The 12,592-nt window shown below is 32.9% G+C and overlaps 1 protein-coding gene across 1 annotated transcript in view; it reads left to right on the plus strand.

The window, feature by feature from the left end:
- Positions 1–528: 528 nt before the first annotated feature.
- The window catches only part of LOC145258111 (protein lifeguard 1-like), a 35,855-nt gene continuing 23,791 nt past the window's right edge, over positions 529–12,592 (plus strand). The window contains exon 1 of the mRNA XM_080115854.1: positions 529–783. The gene's annotated coding sequence lies outside the window, so the exon portion shown is untranslated. The remainder of the gene's footprint in view (positions 784–12,592) is intronic.

Below are 12,592 nucleotides of genomic sequence, written 5' to 3' on the forward strand. Positions count from 1 at the left end.
TGGAAGTACTCATTGAATAGTATTTTTTATAGGAAAGTGATTTTTTGGAATTTATATATATTTTTTATAATCGAAGTAAGTATAATTTCGGTGATTTTCTTTAAATCTTTTAAAAAGAAAACCGATTTAAAAAACAAATATTGCATAATTTGCTATTAAACTTGTTATTTTTTTTTGTTTTTTTTTAATTTGGTCTTTGCTCCTTTAATTGAAAAAAAAAGGTTTGAATTACATTTTTTCAAGTAATTATAAGCTTCGAAAGATAGTAAGTTGAATTATTAAAGTTCTTATCACGCATTTTTAATGGCCGCTTCTGATACACCTAGTAATACACCAAAAAGTCATGTATGCACAAAGTGTATTTCTACGCGAGTCTGAACAATTCATTGTCTCAAGAATTTCATTTATTAATTATTAATACCAACCAAATAAAACAAAACCCGGGACTTGCAAAGCTAAATGACACCCAGAAAACGCCGGGTATATCTGCTACCACATATATAAAAACTACAGCTGTTGTTCTCAAATTTTTCACTCTGGAATACAAAAGAAATTTCCATTTCTAGAAAATAATGGAAAATGAAAACAGGAATCACTTTTTTTTTTCTAAGAAACGCAAAGCGACACCTGACGGGAAGACGATGAGATGCTCTTTTACTAAGGGGAGATAATCGATTTGTCTATATTAGATTGCAACGTTCGACGACGAATTGGACGTTCGCTTGTGTTTACTTTAAACAAATTTGCGTTGGTCTGAGCAGAATTTAATTTATTATTGTGTTGGTGAGTAGATTTTAATATTTAAAGTTCAATTTTCTAAAGTAATTAACAAAATAATAATAATGTTTATTGTTTGTCTAAACAAATAGACCGACGATGTATTGACTACGACGAACGAAAAAAAATAGGATTGTCTTTATTTTTTTTTTTTTATTTTGTAATTTGTTAAAATGTTTAAAATAAAAACTTGTAATTCTTTTAAATTTTTATAAGGTGTTAATATTTTTATTTAACGTATTTTTTTTTCTATTTAAAACGAATCTCTAATCGAGATTAAAGGAATACTCCAACCTCTTTCAAATTATTTTAAAAGACGTAAATAAAATTTTAATTCATTAATCTAAAAATTATCTTTGATTTAAATTCAAATTGGATAAATTCTTCAAAATATCCTTTTGTTTTTTTTGTTTTTTTCTTCGAAATATTTTTGATTTTCGTCTAGGAATCTTAAATTCGTGGAATTGTTTTGGTGTTTATGCACTTATGTTACCGTGCTATTTTTATTTGGTAAATTTTCAGATTAGGTCCACCTTAACAATTTTCTTTTAAATGATGACTTTTAAAGGTTTTAGACTATGCTGAATACGAAAATCGCATTGAAACTTTGCAGAAATAAGTAGTTATCGAGATATAAAAAGTTGTATTATGTATTGTATTCTTTGGCGGCCATTTTTTACGCGCGTCCGCGTGCGCCATAAACAAATCTGCTCATCTACGACTGACACTGCGCGCGCGTAAAAAAAAGATGGCCGCCAAAGAATACGATGCATAATGCAACTTTTTATATATCGATAACTAATTATTTCTGCAAAATTTCAATGCAATTTTCGTAGTCAGCATAGTCTAAAACCTTTAAAAGTCATCATTTAAAAGAAAATTGTTAAGATGGACCTAATCTAAAAAAAAAGTACCCAAAAGAATGTTATTTCAGCACGGTAACACAAGTGCATAAGTACCTTTTCAGTATTTTGTGACTGTTCTGTACTTTCATCTAACCATTTAACGAACAAATAACTTGACTACTCTAAAATATATATTTTTTTTTTTTTTTTTTTTTTTTTTTTTACAAAGGTATCACCACATTATCAAGGCCAAGAGGCCACTCAAGGATAAGGGTTAAAGAGTGCATATATATATATATATATATATATATCGCACGGTAACATGTAACATAGTTCCAAAAAACTTTACACCTCCTTTACAAATCTTGAAAATGACCAGGATTTAAATAAAAGATTGGTCCGTGCAGAATACGGACCATGCTGAACTTTTTTTTTTTATAGAAACCCCTTAACATGGGCTGGGTGGGTTTTTTTTTTTTTTTTTTCTTGTAACTGTTCTGTACGTTCAACTAAAATTTTTTTTAAAAGATATTGCAAAAAAATAAAATTAAACCCCAATTCCCCCATCGCGTAGAATATTCTACTAGAATATAGAAAACCAGTTTTTAATTATGACTTAATCATAAAAAAAACGCACACTTGCAAATGTGTTATTGCGTATGTCATAAAACTGAAAGTAACTCTGGAAAAACTCCCGTGTATTATTTTAATTTGGACACTTTTTTTTTTTTTTTTTTAAATCTAAAATATTGAAATAAGACTTTGAAAAATCATTTAAATTTTTATATTTATTCTGCTAGAACATTGGGAATTTTCTTTCCATCGGCATTTCGCCGTTAAATTGACAACTTTTATAGGTAGTAGTCGGGTATGCTGAAAACGAATATCACGTGGAAATTTTGGGCAAACAAGTGGTTTTCTAAATATTAACTTTTATCCAATATACTCTTTTTTTTTTTTTTTTTTTTTACTGGCGACCATCACAACTGAACTAATGCTTGTTATAAAAGGCTTCCCCTTCTCTCCATATTAAGAATGGCGAACGCCATTGACCTTTAATACACTAGAAAAAAATCTTAATATCCAGAAAAGTACTTGCCTGCCCCAAATTTAAATGTGATATTCGTTTTCAGCATACCACAGAACCTTTAAAAGTCCTTTAAAGGTGGAAAGAAAGTAAAAATTTACCGATCACTTTTTTTTTTTTTTTTCTTTTTTTTAAATTTGTACTAAATTTGGCATGAAATGTATTTTTGATAAGTTTTGTTTCGCGTTCTTGATATCTTAAACATCAATTTTTGTATATTTTGTAACTAAATTTTACTCCCCCCCCCCCATGAAAACAATTAGAAATTACATCAGTTTTTAATGTGTGGGGAGGGTACTCTCCCCTCAAAGGACACTGAATGAAACCAAATTTAAATTTTAATTGAAGGATTATTCTGACAGAATAAAGAATAGATCTTCCACTTTGATCAAAGGTTAGGATTTGTATGCAGGATGACCCCCCCCCCCAAAAAAAAAAGCTAAATGGAGACCATGTGGTGTGCTGTAGAACGGAGAAAAAAGGCCAAAGACCCTCGTGTTTTGATGTGATGTTTTGAATATAACAAACTAGTTATGACCAAAGTTTCACTTTATTCGGACAAAAACACTAAGAAACGGCGACTAATTATAGTTGGGGCCCGTTTTTTTTTTTTTTTTTGCTTGTATAAAAATTCTTTCCTTAATTCTATGATTAGAATTAATGTTATGTCTTTAAAGAGGAAATCCTTCTTCACTGAAGCAATTTGTATTCTCAATTTGGAGCGTCCTATTAAAAACTTCTGCGTTGTCATGGAAAGGCAAGTAAATAGCGTTTCTATTGAAACGATGGTTATGGACTCCTACAGGTACTACGGCTGCAGGGGCGCAGGGCAGTTGTATTTAGCGGTAATGTTGGGGGCGCGATACCATGCTTTCATAAATTGGGACACCCTTACTGCCACACATAGTTAAAGATCCCAACCAAGACTAGATAACCAATAATAGATAGTTGGGAAGGAACGGTGTTGATAGTGGGTTTGGTCAAGTGCAATCCTTTTTTATTCAATTTCACCCCAAACAAGGCACAGTGCCACTTTGAAGCAAGGGGCTACTATTAGGGACTTAATTAGCAGGGGGTGGGGCATTATGAAGGGAGATGAGTAAAAAGATGTTTAACATTACACTTGAACTTCTGCATATCAGTGCAGTTGGGAAAGCAGAATCCCGGAAGGGAGTTCCAAAGACCCGCAGTTCTGGGGAAGAAACTATTGGAGTAAAAGGCTTTCTTGCACCTAGGGATCTCTACTGTAAAGGGATGAGACCTAGTAGCTTGTCGGGGGGGGGGGGTAGTTACGTCGGGGAGGTACAAGTGTTTGCAGTTCGTCAGAGCATTCACCATTAAAGTATTTGTAGGACAGGCAGAAGGATGCAACATCTCGTCGATGGGACAGAGGCTGAAGCCTAGACGACAGTTCAGGACCTATCAGGTTGGCGACTCTCTTTTGAACCCTGTCCAGGAGCGAGAGACAAGCAGCAGATGCACCAGCCCAGATGTGACAACAGTACTTCATACATGGGCGAATGGTGGCCTTATAGAGGTATAGGATACTGTCTGGCGTAAGTAGTTTTCTAGCACGGTAGAGGGAGCCAACCTTCCTTGCAGCAGCCTTGGCAATGCTCTCAATGTATCTATTCCAGTTCATATTCCCTGTAAACGTTAGGCCGAGGAGCTTAAAAGTACTTTCAGGCAATGTGTTCTTGGCCATTGCTATTGGTGGTAGAGAAGGTTTCTTATAGTTATTGAAGGAAACAAGCTTAGTCTTGTAGCATTGAATGTGACCAACCATTTTTGTCCCCATTCCACTATCCTCAAGATATAGCTGTGGTTTCGAATGTAGTTCGAGCTGGTGGAGTTAACGGCTGAACTTATAAAGCTAGTTGACAGTTGAATGAAAGCTGCACTAAAGCCAAAGCAGCTGATCTTAACACTATAAAACTGTGTTCACCTTCTGGACTCTTGTACAATGTTCCCCACTCTGAAGTTCTAAATTTATTCATTTAGACAATTGTTAGAGGATTGCCTAATTTATATTTTGTCAATCGGTTGACACTTTCCAGATGCATAAAAACTATTCCTGTTTTAGAATAGATGTTAGAAACTATTAGGTCCAGTTTTGTACTTAAGTTTTTTTTTTTTTTTTTTTTTTTTTTTTTTTTTTCAAAAGTTGTGCTGAATAAAAATATAGATTGTCAATTAGTAAAGTTATTTGCTCGGCATCTAATGAAACCGAACTTTGCTTAAAATTCCTACCTTTAAGATTAGGAACATCCACGTCCATAGTTTTTCCATATGACTGAAAATATTCTATATCAGATGCTGCCAGACTTATCAAGAACCTGAATGCCTCTGATTCTGACTAGTTTAAAAATCTCTTCACTCCTATCTTAAAGTCGTCAAATTGTTGGCTTGAATGCGTTCCACTTCGTTGGCATTTCTAGTATTTAAAAATGCCACTGATTGGTCTTGCACATCTTGTTACAAATTGGTTTCCATGTCTCACGTTTTTCGATGGTAAAACCAGTTGCCAATCCTTTCAGTAAAAGCAATTTACTTAATGGCTAGCAATATGGAGTTTTGTTAATGTGCTGCCTAATATCGTAAAAGATCCGTGAAGGGTTTTGGTTCTCTAACGATAGCCTTTGACATACCAAAGGTCTTTGAGAGTCTGACAGTATTTTCTCGACCATTAAATCCTTTCTCTCTCTGATAGGTCTATAAAGGTTTACAAACTTTATGCCAAATGTTGGCGGACTTTCCATAAAGATTTTTTTCCACACAACTTCCAACCCTAGAACGTGAGTCTGCTTCTCAGCAGACTACAACATTATCATGAAATCCAGTGTCAACACAAACAAGTTTTGTTCATCCCATTCATCATTCTCAATCGTAATATTGTTAAATTAACAATTTCGTTAACTTTTATCCTCTAGTGACTTTTTGCCTTCATAATTGGTGACTCATTTTTAAAATCAATATTCCTATCAATTTTTGTGCACTGCTGATGCAATTCTCTATCTATATTAGAGCCAGGTACGTCCAATGATGGAGTACTGTTGTCACATCTGGACAGGAGCTGCTAGAAAGGACTTATTCTGCCTTGATAGAGTTCAAAATAGACCGTAGCCTCAGGGGGGTGTCTTTTTCTCTTCTCTGCAACCTCTTTCTAACAGAAGAGATGTTGCAAGTTTCTGCTTTATACTTATTTTCATGGCAAGTGCTCGACTGAGCTCCAATCTATAGTCCCCCTTCGGCAAACTTTCACAAACACCAATCTAGCAGAAAATGCTATCAATCATTTCCTCGACTCTTTATCTGTGCCTAAACGTAGATTCCATGGGCAAAGCTTTCTTAGAGCTGCATGCCTATGGAATTGTCTTCCGTTTTCCTGCTTTCCAGCTGACTACAATATGGTTGTCTTCAAGTCTAATGTAAACAAGTTTTTGATGAGCCATTCCATATAAGTCAACAGATTTAACTAATTTCCATTACTAACGATTACTTTATTGTCCAATTGTCTACTGTACACTCTTCAACCCTTATCCTCGAGTGGCCTCTTGGCCGTTATAAAAAATGCATTTATCAGCAAAAGATCTGGCTAATTTGCATATTCTTTTAAACATTCATTTTAATTCTCCTTGTTTTATGGAATGATCATCAGTTAACTATAATTATATTCATACAGATCTTCTACATGATTTATACTTGTGTAATATTTGCGTAAAAATGGTACAGTGAACACACACACACACACACACATATATATATATATATTTATTTATAAATTGTTTAAAAAAAATGTTGCTTACCAAACATCTGTCAGTTTTTGGTTTTCAGACATGAAACTTAATATATAGGGTAGTCGAACAAAAGCAAAACTATAATTGGGTTTTAGCGTGGCCATTGTCATCACGGCAGCCACAGTTTTAGCCAGGGAAAAAAATCTGTATAAGTGAAAATTAAAAAAAAAAAAAAAAAAAAAAAAAAAAAAAAAAAATGGAACTTGCCAGGTAAAGGTTGAATGACATTACAAATATACATGTGTAACGTAATAGCTACTGGTTTGTTTTAATTTTTTAGATTTGCAAACATATCTGAACTACTGGTTCAGATTTTCTGTGGTGGCGCACAAGTAATTTTAAACTTTTAAATCATTACTATATATTGGGTCCAATATAATCTAAATATGACGTTTGCATTGATCAAAATATCATATTTAAGCATATCTTATGACCGGGCAATGCTGGTCATCCTGTTAGTTAAAGAAAAAAATTTAGAAATTATCTGAAACTGGTGCTTAATCAATATTTTGAAGAATGGGAAAAAATTCAGTGAATATTTGCTGAATATTCTAACCATGAGAATTATTTATGATTAAAAAATCTATTTTTCAATTCAGATATCTTGAAACATGTAAAGACACGTCAACAAGTCGTGTCGAATAATAGCGTACGCAACTAGTGTTAACAAAATCTTTAAATTGGACAATAGTAAATAAACTAAATCTTATGAAGTTGCTTTTTTTAATATTGAAATTTTCTTTATAAAACTCACTGTCTCCATATTTTCAAACTTTTCCAAAACTAAGTCGCAGAGTGGCACTAGGGGCCTGAAATGATTGGATTTTCTTTCTTTTTTTTTTCTTTTTTTTTTTTTTTTTTTTTTTTATGGACGGTTTTTTGTTTTTGGTAAAATATTCTTAAATGGGTCAAAATTGAAGAAAAAAATTCTTATACGTTTTGTGCATTCATCTTAGTTTATTTTTAATCAGTTCATATGCGTGTCACGTTATTACAGTGGTAACGTCACCAGCTTTGAATGCTAGTTTCGCTTTCGGCTTCGATTCTAACTGATGGCACCCAAATAATTTTTACTTTTGAAATCCCAACTATAATAGATAGTTTTAGTTTTAGTTTAGAACAGGCTTGACCAAACTCAATTTTTTGTCTGAAGACTCTAAACTTTAAATAGAGCATTTGAACATGTGAAATAAATTTGATTTTTTTTTGCTGGTAAGGATAATTTTTATATGCACGTGTTAAACTTAATTTTTAGTTTTGGTATCAGTCTGTCCTTGGGTCCTATGGTAGCAAATACCACTGGAGTGCTACATATTTTGATTCTAGGCACCAAAGTCATACTAAAAAAAACTCTTGAAATCACTATGTACAATATAATCAATAGAGAATTCACTCTAAAGCGTATTTTACGACCAGGCAAGGCCAGGTGGCCTGCTTTTATAATATAAAATTTCCACTACCAAAAATCACTAAACCTGCAAGTTTACCATAAATTGAATGTCTATTTAGAAAAAATTAATTTAAAAATTACCTATTAGACTTTATTTTTTTTTATTTTATTTATTTATTTATTTTTTTTTTATTTTTTTGTAATCGAGTGATCATCCGATTGACATGTCTAATTAAAAATTCAATCAAAATCGATTCTTTTCTAGAAATGCTGGTTCATTTCTTTTAAGGGCGCAGCTGAAAATGCTCACTTGTCTAAACTCCTAGAATATTTCCCTCTTAACTGAAACGATACAAAATAAATCTAGAAAACATGATTGAAAGTTTCAGTATAAAAATTAATATGCCACCCTCTTTCACATTTTCATAAACTCTAACAACCGATCCAACTCGAGTGGATGTTATGGAAATTTTTTTATGGTTTGCTTTTCTTTGGCACTTTTACAACTAGAACGCAAGGGTCTAGAGTAATTTGGTACATTAGGAATCGCTGATTATTTGTCTTGACAAAGTTTTTTTTTTTTTTTTTTTTTTTAATATATATCCAGCTCTCTAAAAAAAAAAAACTCTATTGGGAGAAAAATAAATTGCTTAGGTCTAGTTAGTGCAGTATCAACAGATACTACACTTTGAATTATTTATTTGCAAAAAAAGTATGGAAGAATCTAGATTTTAAAACAAATTGGCCATCAAAAGTGCGGAGAAAATAGATCTTTGGTCTTTCACGAAAGCATTGTCTATTATACTCATAACTAGAATTGTTCCCACAATACCACATTGGCACTAGGGGGTCATCCTACATAAGATATATCTGAAATAGTTTAAATTATTCAATAACTAAAAGATGATTATCATTTAATGAGAAATATTTTTTGTATTTGGATTCTTTCGATCCCTGTTCTCATCTTAAACGTCATTTTTACAATGTTACACTCGATGTAACCTTAAAGTGTATGTTGTTGAATTTGGATCTTTCTGTTGAACCCAGAATCTGCACAAAAGTACAAGATGCACTTTAAGAAAGTTGAAGATTACATTGACAAACTTTGAAAAAATGAGAACAGTAGTCCGAAGAATCCAAATAATCAATTCTCTTAAATTCTGGAATCGAAAGAAATATTTTACCATTTTTCATGTCACTTATTTTTTTCTTGTGGAATTTCCATGGGTTCTACTATATAGACTCTATAAATGTTTACTTTCTAGCAAATATTGAAAGCTTATTGCATTAAATAATTAAATCAAATCCGGCAACTATTTTATATTCAACTTGCAAAGACAACTGAACCACCTTTCCCAATTCAAATTGAATAATTTTTTTAAGTTAATCTGAATGCTTTTCAAAATGATTAACAAACATTTAATGTTTTGTGACATTAAGTTTGTCAACTTAAGTGTCGTCATTGTTATTTCTATTTTGTTGGTCTCATTGTCATACGATTATCACATGTTTGCTTTGTGGCCAAAACACATGTGATCTGTGAGGACTTGTTCTACATTTTTGCATGTAATTTTAGTTTTCAAACACTTAACCATGAATTTGTCTCTTCAGCATACAAGTCATTTCTATAGTCTAATGAAATTAAGTTGCATGCATACACAGCTTGAATCTTTTAATATTACTAAAATATTCACTTAAAAAAAAAAATACAATGGTATAAACTAAAACTTATTAATGTTTACTGCCCCCCCCCCCGGTTCACACAAGGTTGATACTATGACCCGTTTCTCCCTCCACATTAGTCAAAATCGGCTTCTCTTTTTCTCTGCCTACTTTGCTTGTAAATATTGATACCTCTTGGTTTATGAATTTAAGTCAAAATAATATTTAAGACTAGTGTTTATATAGGATTTTAAAAAAGCAAAAAAATCTACGACGGATAAGTATAGCTAGTTAGTAATAAAATGTTAAGAAAATTTTTAATCTACCAGAGTATATCTGATATAGCAGTTTTCCATGCAATTCCATGAAAATATTCAATTCTTTGTCATGTTTGCATCTGGAATAGCATTTATGTTGCCAATCTCTTGAATACTCATTTAAGCACATCAAGTTTAGTTTTCCCAAACTTTAACAGTAGATCTTTGCCTTTTAAACTAGCAGGGATGTCTGGTGTTGCCCGGGTTTTTGTAGGTCTTTAAAAAAAAAAAAAAGGGCAGGAACCCATACCGTGAAAGAGGAAAAGAATGAAAGAGTTGGTAATTAACTTTTGCCCGGGCGATGAAAGACGAAATAAAAAAAATTAAAAAAAAAAAAAAACGCTAAAGCAAGAGCGGTTTTTCTTGCTAACCATTACGCCATAGCGAAATGAATGAGTTGGTAATTATGTTAAGAATCACGCAGAAATGAACGCCAGCTTTTAAAGCTGGCCAGATACCAGTTAAGCTTTCTGCCCCCCCTTTTTTTTCCCCACGATGTTGAGAAAACCAGCTCCCCTCCAAAAGGTGAACTCTGGCAGTGTTCAAATAAATCGCAATTGTCTGATATGAAGGGTTTCCCCCACATTGATCAAACCTAACTGACTTCCTGACATCCCGGCCCGGAAGGTCAGGCGGTTGCCTTAGCTCGGATTAGTTTTGTCTTATACAGGATACCCTTGAAACAAGGGAATTTTTTAAAACTCGATCAAAAAGATAATGTCCGTTTGCAAATCTGAGATGTTACGATATAGGAAGGATAAGAAAACTTTTCCTGGAATCTAACCGACGCGAGAAGCCCAACGAAAAATGCCTTTCGTGGACAAACGTATGCGCCCATTTTGCTTTTTGTATATTAGATGTGGTGCCTTGTTTGTGGTGAATCCAAGCAGGAAAAATATGGATAGTCTTTTTTTTTTTTTTTTTTTAACATTCTTATATAATAAAAAAATAATCCATCACAATCTAAGCAAATGAATCTTTTTGTAAAGATTAACTTTTACTAAAATTGAACAAACTCGGCCTGACATTTCATTCAAATGATATCACTTTTACACAATTGTCGACTTAGCGTTTTTTTTTTTTTTTTTTTTTACACTTGACCAATTTGTAACCTTAAATATCAGTATCCGTTTTGATATTAATCCTCTATCAAGGTGTATATTTAATCCTATTTATGGAGGAGTGTCCTTAAGCCAGTAAGGGTTACTTAACGAGTGTTTTGAAAGAAAAACATTTCCACAAAGCTAAAATTCAATGCTCACAACCATTTCAACTTATGCAAATTGCTTAAAAAAATTCTTTTTATAGCTTAAACTCAGGCCATTAAAGATGGGCTGCACTGAACACTAAAGTTTGATCTCACGTAGTTAAAATATGAAGATTTATTGATACCTATGGTGTTGTCTGGGAAGTAATGCAGGGCTCTACATTTAGAGTCAAACAGTCACATTTGTGAGTGATTTATTTATTTTTTCTAAGTGGCAACTAGAAATAATGAAACGTTTATCTTTTGGCGATTGTATTTCTTTCACCAATCTTCCAAAGCTCACTACTGAATGGAAAATATATTTCAACTGCTTGTTCATTTTATATTTTTTTATAGAACAATATACTTTTCTTTTTAATGACGACTGTTTAAAAAAAAAAAAAAAAAAAAAAAAACTGAAGAAATTTGAATCTTTATACCTTCGAATATTAACAAAAAATTTATATATTTAGAATTATACTTATAAAAAAAATAAAGAAAAATCTTTGTACATACTCGTCATGAAACTAAGATGTCATATTCCAAAATTCGTGTGGGTTTGGCTAGTAAACGAAAATATTTAGTTGTCAAAAGTTAACTAAAGATAAATCTGTTCATAGAGCCCTGTAATGCGAACCTGGTGTACTTGTGTTCTTGGCCCTGAAACCCATTTTTTTTTTTTTTTTTTTTTTTTTTTGTTAAATGCCTCTTCTGTTTATGGATATCCAGTGTGAACGACCTCCCCCCCCCTTCAAAAAATGTTATGGTAATATTTCTTGTTCAGGACTAGAATAATCTCTTTTGGACATATTTGACACGCATTACACATGAGTGCGATGTCCCAGATCTGCTATTTGTGCATCCCACATAATCGTATGTGCAAGAACGCACCTCTTGCTGTGACGTTAAAACTTGATATTTTGTATGATCCACTCGACTTCTGAACTCCTTAGCCTGCATTGGTCTTATGGTTTCTTAGAGTTAACTGAATTTCAAGGAATGGTTAAGCAACTAAACAATTTTCTGCATATTTTATCTAAGTGGCACATCGGCACCATTAGACTATGAAAAATAACTTTACATTCAAACGTTTTTTTTAATTTTTTACTCCTTCTCCATTTTCACCTCAAACAAGGCACATTACCACTTTGTAGGGGGCTACTATTAGGGACCTAAATTGCAGGGGCACTATGTAGGGAGTTTAGCAGCAAGATATCGGTTCACATTACACTTGAACTTCTGCATGTCAGTACCGTTGGAAAGCAGGAACCCATAAGAGAAGGTGGGCTCCCTCTACTCTGCTAGAAAATTAATTGCACCAGAGTCCATCTTTACAAAGCCACAATTCGTTCATGCACAGAGCATTGTTACCACATCTGAGCTGGTGCATCAACCACTAATCTCTCAGACAAGGTCCAAAAGAGTCTCCAATCTAATAGGTCCTGCACTATTGGTCAAGCTCCAACTTCTG

This window comes from Euprymna scolopes, chromosome 33 (assembly GCF_053919585.1).
Source record: "Euprymna scolopes isolate OS-2025 chromosome 33, ASM5391958v1, whole genome shotgun sequence".
NCBI lineage: Eukaryota > Metazoa > Mollusca > Cephalopoda > Sepiida > Sepiolidae > Euprymna > Euprymna scolopes.